The sequence below is a fragment of the Ostrea edulis genome, chromosome 4, assembly GCF_947568905.1.
Source record: "Ostrea edulis chromosome 4, xbOstEdul1.1, whole genome shotgun sequence".
NCBI classification, from domain to species: domain Eukaryota; kingdom Metazoa; phylum Mollusca; class Bivalvia; order Ostreida; family Ostreidae; genus Ostrea; species Ostrea edulis.
The window spans coordinates 82282947-82293368 of record NC_079167.1 but is presented as its reverse complement, the minus strand read 5'-3'; the positions used below and the strand labels follow the sequence as shown (position 1 = coordinate 82293368).

Here is a 10422-nt window from a genome sequence, read left to right as displayed (position 1 = left end):
AAAAAACCCCCCCCCCAAAAAAAAAAAAAAAAAAAAAAAAAAAAAAACCACCTCTGAACTCATTTCTTGATCAATTTTGATGAAATAAAAAGCAATAAACTCTGAAATATTCACAGTATCGTCTAATGATTTCATAATAATTATATTATAATCTTTTGTAAAGATTGAAATTTTAATACGAAGTTAAAATAATTTGAGAGCACTTATTTCTTATATAAGTACGTGGGTTTTTTTTATTATCTATTTTTCGAATAAAAAATCTTTAAAAAATATTTAGGAATTAAATGTTATCAATATTTCATCGTAACATTTTATGCTAACTTATGATAGTTACTAATATTTCTAAACAAGATGGTCTATTTATTTCATCGAAAATGAATTTTTTTCCATGAAATGTATAGAGAAAATTTTCTTTGGGATTTTACTTATGGCCAAGTACTGTATGTGATCATAAGTTGATTAAAAGAATCTGATGTTTTATCATACCACACAATCAGGAGTGGATGCAAGGTATTAGTGCAGGGGGACGGAAGAGAGTGTAGACCTATTGCGTGCGCCGATTTATAACATCAGTATCCAGTAAAGAGAAGCCCTAGCCTGCAATATCTCAAGCACATTCGGCAATACAGTAACCCAGGAGGGAGCAATTTCAGGGGCGGATCCAGGAATTGCGGTTACGGGGGGGGGGGACTTTCTGAAGCAGTGGGTCCAGGGCGAAGCCCCCGAAAGCTCCTGGATTTTACAGATTTTATGGAGCTTGAAATATTTCTCCTATTTAGTCATTTGTACTATTTTCTGTTATTTTAATAAGGTGAAATTAATAAAATGACCCAAATTTTAAGGAGTTTCTGGAAAAAATTAAGTTCTCCCAATTAAGTAATTCAAGAAATCAAAAGATTTTGTCATTTATTTCTCCGGGAGTGGAAGAAATTATTGTTTCTTTTATCGTATAGTACATTTTCCGAAACAAGATGCTGCGATTTACTTAAAATTGAAAATTTTAGGGGAGCGCGCGCCGACTATTGGGGATTGTATTAGTTATACCTATAGGTGTTGGGGATCATATTAGTTATACCTATAGGTGTTTGGGATTATATTAGTTATACCTATAGGTGTTGGGGATTATATTAGTTATACCTATAGGTGTTGGGGATTATATTAGTTATATCTATAGGTGTTGGGGATTATATTAGTTATACCTATAAGTGTTGGGTATATTAGTTATACCTATAGGTGTTGGGGATTATACTAGTTATACCTATAGGTGTTGGGGATTATATTAGTTATACCTATAGGTGTTGGGGATTATATTAGTAATACCTATAGGTGTTGGGGATTATATTAGTTATACCTATAGGTGTTGGGGATTATATTAGTAATACCTATAGGTGTTGGGGATTATATTAGTCATACCTATAAGTGTTGGGTATATTAGTTATACCTATAGGTGTTGGGGATTATATTAGTTATACCTATAGGTGTTTGGGATTATATTAGTTATACCTATAGGTGTCGGGGATTATATTAGTTATACCTATAGGTGTTGGGGATTGTATTAGTTATACCTATAGGTGTTGGGGATTATATTAGTTATACCTATAGGTGTTGGGGATTATATTAGTTATACCTATAGGTGTTGGGGATTATATTAGTTATACCTATAGGTGTTGGGGTTTATATTAGTTATACCTATAGGTGTTGGGGATTGTATTAGTTATACGTATAGGTGTTGGGGATTGTATTAGTTATACCTATAGGTGTTGGGGATTATAATAGTTATACCTATAGGTGTTGGGGATTATATTAGTTATACCTATAGGTGTTTGGGATTATATTAGTTATACCTATAGGTGTTGGGGATTATATTAGTTATACCTATAGGTGTTGGGGATTGTATTAGTTATACGTATATGTGTTGGGGATTATATTAGTTATACGTATAGGTGTTGGGGATTATATTAGTTATACCTATAGGTGTTGGGTATATTAGTTATACCTATAGGTGTTGGGGATTATATTAGTTATACCTATAGGTGTTGGGGATTGTATTAGTTATACGTATAGGTGTTGGGGATTATATTAGTTATACGTATAGGTGTTGGGGATTATATTAGTTATACCTATAGGTGTTGGGTATATTAGTTATACCTATAGGTGTTGGGGATTATATTAGTTATACCTATAGATGTTGGGGATTATACTACTTATACCTATAGGTGTTGGGGATTATATTAGTTATACCTATAGGTGTTTGGGATTATATTAGTTATACCTATAAGTGTTGGGTATATTAGTTATACCTATAGGTGTTGGGGATTATACTAGTTATACCTATAGGTGTTTGGGATTATATTAGTTATACCTATAGGTGTCGGGGATTATATTAGTTATACCTATAGGTGTTGGGGATTATATTAGTTATACCTATAGGTGTTGGGGATTATATTAGTTATACCTATAGGTGTTGGGGATTATATTAGTTATACCTATAGGTGTTGGGGATTATATTAGTTATACCTATAGGTGTTGGGGATTGTATTAGTTATACGTATAGGTGTTGGGGATTATATTAGTTATACGTATAGGTGTTGGGGATTATATTAGTTATACCTATAGGTGTTATTTGGTACATGATTGGATAGTTGAAAAAATACCGTCAGACAGTTACAGGTTGTATTGCTTTGATTTCCTGAGATGTAGGAGTTGAGATTGATCACTGATCATTATCGTGACCTTTTTATATCAAGAGGTTTACTTTTAGCAAGGATAGATAAACATTCATTGCATAATTCTTTACAAAATTTAATATGTATTGCTTTTAACAACAAGAGTACCGCAAACGGTACATAATACGCCCGTGAAATGCTTATATTCAAGGTGAAGATAACGAACAGTGATCAATCTCATAACTCCTACAAGCAATACAAAATAGATAGTTGGGCAAACACGGACCCCTGGACACACCAGAGGTGGGATCAGGTGCCTAGGAGGAGTAAGCATCCCCTATATAGGGTGTTTTTCTTGTGCTATAATTTGTATAACTTTGCTTCAGGTATTATCAGCCATCATGAGGCTGTGACAAACTTTCATATGAACAAAGGGTCTTAGCTTAAAAATTGAGATTTCCTCAAAATGCACCAAGTTCAACAACCTGTAATTTTTTCAAAAATGGAAGAAAATCAAAATCCTTCCCTAGATGCACATCTTCAATACCCATACAAACACTCCACAAAATAAGATGGTCCTCACTTGAAAACTGTGGGAGGAGTTCGGCGGACAAATTATGTACCCTTCATAGAATATTAATTTCCAAATAGACTAAGTTCAAAAACCTGTAATTTTCTCAAAAATTGTAGAAAATCAAAATTCATCCCACATGCACATCTTCAGTACCTATACAAACACTCCACAAAATAAGAATGTCCTTACTTGAAAACTGTGGGAGGAGTTGGGCGCACAAATTATGTACCCTCCATAGAATATTAATTTCCAAATAGACTAAGTACAACAACCTGTAATTTTCTAAAAAATTATAGAAAATAAAAATCCATACCACATGCACATCTTCAATACCCATAAAACACTCCACAAAACAAGAGATGTTTGTAAAACACATATGCCCCCCATGGTGCAAAATTGAAAAGGGTTATACACACATCATTTAATTGATAGTAGTATCATCAATTCAAAATATTGAGCAGACAATATCTTCCTATGTCAAGAGTGAATTGACCATGTGACCTAACAATTAATAGGGGTCATCTACTCCTTATAATGTACCAGTATACCAAGTTTGGTGTCAATCAAGTAAATAATTCTTAAAATATAGGAGACAATATATTACAATGTCCAGTTCAACAATTGACTTTTGACCTCAAAATCAATATGGGTCATCTTCTCCTGAAGATGTACCAGTGTACTAAGTTTGATGTCTGTCAAGCAAAGGGGTTATCAAGATATTGAGTGGACAGTATATTACTATGTCCAGTTTGACCTTTGACCATGTGACCTCAAAATCAATAGGAGTCATCTCCTCTTGAATATACACCACTGTACTAAGTTTGATGACTGTCAAGCAAAGGGTTCTCAAGATATTGAGTGAACAGTATATTACAATGTCCAGGTTGACCCTTGACCTATAGACATGTGACCTCAAAATCAATAGGCATCATATTCTCCCGAAGATGTACTAGTGTACCAAGTTTGATGTCTGTCAGGCAAAGGGTTCTCAAGATATTGAATGGACAGTATATTTTTATATTCAGTTTGACCCTTGTCCTTTGACCATATGACCTTAAAATCAATAGGGGTCATCTTCTCCTGAAGATGTGCCAGTGTACTAAGTTTGATGTCTTTCAAGCAAAGGGTTTTCAAGATATTGAGCGTACAGTATATTCTAATGTCCTGTTTGACCCATAACCTTTGACCATGTGACCTCAAAGTCAATAGGGGTCATTTTCTCTTGAAGTTGTACCAGTGGACCAAGTTTGATGTCTGTCAAGGAAAGGGTTCTCAAGATATTGAATTGACAGTATATTCCTATGTCTAGTTTGACCCTTGACCTTTGACGATGTGACTTCAAAATCAATAGGGGTCATCTTCTTCTGAAGATGTACTGGTGTACCAAGTTGGATGTCTGTCAAGCAAAGGGTTCTCTAGACATTGAATGATCAGTAAATTTCTATGCCCAGTTTGACCCTTGACCGTTGACCATAAAATTCTAAGAGGTCATCTACTCCTTAGGATATATCAGTGTGCTAAGTTTGATGTTTTTCAAGCAAAGGATTCTCAAGATATTGAGCGGACATTATATTCCTCTGTCCAGAGTAGATTGACCCTTGACCTTTGACCTTTTGACCTGAAAAACAATAGGGGTCGTCTTCTACTCATAACCAACCCACATATAAAATATCATTATCATCAAGTGAATGGTTCTCAAGATATTGAGCGGACAATATATGGTCTACCGACCGACTGACCGACCGACCGACCGACCGATAGGTGCAAACCAATATGCCCCTCTTCTTTGAAGGGGGCATAATAAGAAGGCTCTCACTTGAAAACTGTGGGAGGAGTAGGGCGGATAAATTATGTACCCTCCATATAATAATTATTTCCAAATAAAGGGGCAAAACTCCTGGAAAGAAGGTCGAAATGGATCAAAATTGCAGTATGATCTAGAGTGACCCACAAAGAAGCTACACAGCACGTTTCAGCATGATATGTGAAAGGGAAATGAAATTATAAAGAGAAAACCCTGAACGGACGGACGGACGGACGTACAGACATCGCTGTACCATAATACGTCCCGTCTAAAGACGGGCGTATAAAAACTATACAAAGTAGTATTAATAGGGGCTAGGAATTGATGAAAGGTAAATATAACGAACAGAGATCAATCCCAAAACTCCTATAAGCAACACTAAATAAATAGTTGGGCAAACACAGACCCCTAGACACAAAAGAGGTGGGATCAGGTGCCTAGGATGAGTAAGCATACCCTGTCGACCTGCACATCCTCCGTGCGCCCTATATCTTGGACAGGTAAACAGAGTTATACGTAGTCAAAATCAGTGTGCCAAGAACAGTCTAACAATCGATATGAAACATGTCAGACGGTATTTGACCTAGCGATAGGTTGTATTTGCAAACTAGATCGTTATATCGACCATAGAATTTGAACTTTCTGACTTTAAACGAGACTATTGAAACCCCATTACCATCAACTTGTTTGTCAGTAGCTTTTCTCGATTTAAAAACTGACCATACGCAGAACAAGCTCTTGCGTATAGAATCAATTGAGAGATATAAACCCCAATATCAGGTAATATGGAATATTGCTACATAAATATGGGAAGTTGACAATGGAGAACATGAAATCATCCCGTTCGTCATAAAGTTGAGTTGTTAGTTTGCCGTTAATATCTACTTTCAATAAAATATCTCCGTGGCCGAGTGGTTAGAGCATCGCGATCAAAATCACACGGCCTCTCACCTCTGTCGGCGCGAATTCGAATCCCGCTCGGGTCAGTAAGTGAGAAAGTTTCTCAGTTTACTTTCGGAAGATAGGTGGTCTCTTCCCAGGTACATTGTATCTGGGTTCTCTCTTCCACCAATAAAAACTGGTCGCCACCAGATAACTGAAAAATTGTTGAGTGTGGCGGAAACATCAATCAATCAATCAAATATCTAAATATGAAGCAGAAGTTGACGACTCTGTGGTGTCTATTATTTTGAGCTCACAGGAATTTATCGAATCGACACATGAATGAAAGTTATTATTGCTATTAGATAAAAAGTCGTCGATATATCTAAGTGTCGAACTGAAGGCCACAGCAAGATATTTTTTCTTCTCACGTAGACGTTTTTGAATAAATTATACGAATGCTTCATACGAATATAAAAACAGGTCAGCTAACAAAGGAGTACAATTCGTACTCATGGGGATTCCAACAGAATGTTGGAAGATCTGATCACCGAAGACCACGAAATTATTGTCAATGAGGAACTCCAGCATATTTTTTATTCAACTTCAGAGTACATGTGCGTGGAATCGGAGTAGTGTTTAACAAAGCAATTTTTTGGATGACTGATCACTAGATATGAGTATTTCCGTTTTCCATTTTTGCTGCAAAAGCAATCATCTATGATGTAAAAAGTATAGTCTTTAGTTTATCGTGAGGAATGGTCGTGAAAAGTGTTGAGAAGCCATAGGTTTCGATGTTGCTGACCCGAGAAAAAAACCCACGAACCCAAGACTGCAAAAAAAATTAGAATCCACATCCGATCGACAACACCTCCGGCATATGCAGTTACAGCAAATTTGATGTTTCTCCTTCACAGCCGTCAATATCTTCGTGAGGAGCACATATAGGGACCTGGTAGAGCACTTACTGTACAACACTTACTTTTGTCTGCAAGGACCTTAATGCAGTCCAGGAATCCAGTATAGGCACGACAACTCATATTCACTCCACCCACTGACTGAGATAAGCAATGTGTCTAAAACCGAAACATGGTATTGGATCTAAGGGAACGTATTATGAAATGACGAACTACAGTTCATCCCATCAGTTGTGTGGTTAGAATCGCTAACTACAGTCAATCTCAGCAGTTGTATGGTAAACATCACTAACTACAGTCAATCTCAGCAGTTGTATGGTAAACCTCACTAACTACAGTCAGTACCATCGGTTGTATGGTAAACATCACTAACTACAGTCAATCTCATCAATTGTATGGTAAACATCACTAACTACACTCAATCTCATCAGTTGTATGGTAAATATCACTAACTATAGTCAATCTCATAAATTGTATGGTAAACATCACTAACTACAGTCAGTACCATCGGTTGTATGGTAAACATCACTAACTACAGTCAATCTCATCAATTGTATGGTAAACATCACTAACTACAGTCAGTACCATCAGTTGTATGGTAAACATCACTAACTACATTCAATCTCATCAGCTGTATGGTAAATATCACTAACTACAGTCAATCGCATCAGTTGTATGGTAAACATCACTAACTACAGTCAGCCTCATCAGTTGTATGGTAAACATCACTAACTACAGTCAATCTCATTAGTTGTATGGTAAACATCACTAACTACTGTCAATCTCATCAATTGTATGGTAAACATCACTAACTACAGTCAATCTCATCAATTGTATGGTAAACATCACTAACTACAGTCAGTATCATCAGTTGTATGGTAAACATCACTAACTACAGTCAATCTCATCAGTTGTATGGTAAATATCACTAACTATAGTCAATCTCATAAATTGTATGGTAAACATCACTAACTACAGTCAGTACCATCGGTTGTATGGTAAACATCACTAACTACAGTCAATCTCATCAATTGTATGGTAAACATCACTAACTACAGTCAGTACCATCAGTTGTATGGTAAACATCACTAACTACACTCAATCTCATCAGCTGTATGGTAAATATCACTAACTACAGTCAATCGCATCAGTCGTATGGTAAACATCACTAACTACAGTCAGCCTCATCAGTTGTATGGTAAACATCACTAACTACAGTCAATCTCATTAGTTGTATGGTAAACATCACTAACTACTGTCAATCTCATCAATTGTATGGTAAACATCACTAACTACAGTCAATCTCATCAATTGTATGGTAAACATAACTAACTACAGTCAGTATCATCAGTTGTATGGTAAACATCACTAACTACAGTCAATCTCATAAATTGTATGGTAAACATCACTAACTACAGTCAGTATCATCAGTTGTATGGTAAACATCACTAACTACAGTCAATCTCATCAATTGTATGGTAAACATAACTAACTACTGTCAATCTCATCAGTTGTATGGTAAACATCACTAACTACAGTCAGCCTCATCAGTTGTATGGTAAACATCACTAACTATAGTCAGTCTCATCTTGTCGTACGAGGCGACTAAATGGGGTAGTCCTTCGGATGAGGCTACAAAACCCGAAACCCTGTGTCACAGCAGGCGAGGCACGTTAAAGATCTCTCCCCGCTCAACGGCTGTAAGCGCCAAGCATAGGCCTAAAGAGCTAGAGCCACGAAAGGTCAACTATTCACCTGCAATGATGGCGTCTCCATAAGATTGAAATATTCTCGAACGGGACGTTAAACAGTATACAATCAATACGGAATATCGGAAGCATTATTTCGTCTCCGATTCCGTCACGGTTTTAATATTTAGTATGTCCAACGGGATCACGTTTTCTGTGTGAACTTGGGCAACTTTTTCAGTGAACAAGCACATGTAACTTACTTCCTATGATATAGTGAGTTCAGTGACAGTCTAGCGTCGTATTTGAAAGTTGGTGGGTAGGGAACAAACAAAAAAGGTGCCGTTAGATTAACATGAAAAATCTTAGCAAAAAAGCAGTTATGCCCAAACCCCTAAATCGTAAAGGGGGTGGTGGGAATATCCTTCAGTACATGTATGAGTTCAATTCATCAATTTAACCTTAATTTGCATTTCCACTACCATTCACCGCTACTATATCAAGTAACCAGCTAATAAATCGATCTTTGCAAGTACTAATAACAAATGTTGTATTGATAAATGATAATTTAACGCGATGTCAAGAAGGGGAGGGGGGGGGGGGGCGTCTGGAGATTTTTGTTTTATCTCCGCTGCCAAACTTCAGAAATTTTATCCAATATTTCATGTTTTGATACCAGGACATTCATTTGCAACATTCTGAAAAATAATCTTCAAACCAGGCAGATATTTTTGTATCACAAATGAGTTGTCTTTAACCATCACCAATTTGTATACAAGAGATGCCCAAGTGACGCATAATTTTCGCAACCTCTTTTTCTGAAGAGTTCCAAAATTTTCTAGTTCCGATATCCCGTATCAATCAATCATTATTCTAAAAAAAACAACAACAGATATTCAAGTGACAGTTTTGTTTTATAAATACTGATTAAAGACAAACATATTTAAAACTATAAGACATGTTGGATATCTGAAAAATACATAATCCAGCAAGTGAACTAAGTCTATATTAAGTGGACAAAATTTGACGAAACATCCGCCTATACAAACTTTGACTCAAAAGGAATTCTTGAAACTGGTACAATATGTATGCCATTTCATGATTTAAAACAAAAGGCATATGGGCCACATCACTCACCTGAGTCACCTTGACTCATACTTAAATCTCTTCCCTATATATTCGCATGTAAACCTTTTCATCCCCTATTGCGGCCTTGACCCCCGCCTTGACCCCCCCGACATGATTTTAACTAAATTGCATCTACTCTATTTCAGAAAGCTTCCACGTTAACTTTTTTTGCCCAGCGTTTCGCGAGAAAACTTTTAAAGATTTTCCCTATATATTTGCATGTAATACTTTGATCCCTTATTGCGGCCCCATGAAGCCAGGGAGCTGCCATGTAAATTTGACATTTTTGACCCAATGGCGGTTGAGAGGATTCCGTAAATATTTGCAAGTAAAACTTTTATCTCTAATAGTGGCCCCACCATACCCCAGGGAACCAAGATTTTTATAAAACTTGAATCAGCACTATGTCAGGAAGCTGCCATGTAAATTTGATCTAGTCTGACTCAGATGTTCTTGAGGAAATTTTTGAATGACCCCATCCTATTTTTGCATATTTATGATTATCTTCTAAAGGGGACATGGTTCTTCATTTGAACAAACTTAAATCCCCTCCAAGGATGATTTGTGCCAAGTTTGGTTGAAATTAGCAAAGTAGTTCTGAGTAAGATGAAAATTGACAAATTTATATCGCCAACAACGATGCAAACGGCAGACAACGGAACGTTTTGATAAAAAAAGCTAACTTGAGCCTTCGGCTTAGGTGAGCTAAAGATTAGCTAAGAAAATGTGATTTCGTTGAATTTTGCATAAGAGTAACACCTAA

The 10422-nt window shown here is 36.4% G+C and overlaps 1 long non-coding RNA gene across 1 annotated transcript in view; it reads right to left on the bottom strand.

The window, feature by feature from the left end:
* Nucleotides 1-9428: 9428 nt before the first annotated feature.
* LOC130054394 (uncharacterized) overlaps nucleotides 9429-10422 on the bottom strand; it is a 74297-nt gene continuing 73303 nt past the window's right edge. Inside the window, exon 2 of the long non-coding RNA XR_008802705.1 lies at nucleotides 9429-9886. This is a non-coding gene — a long non-coding RNA (uncharacterized LOC130054394). The remainder of the gene's footprint in view (nucleotides 9887-10422) is intronic.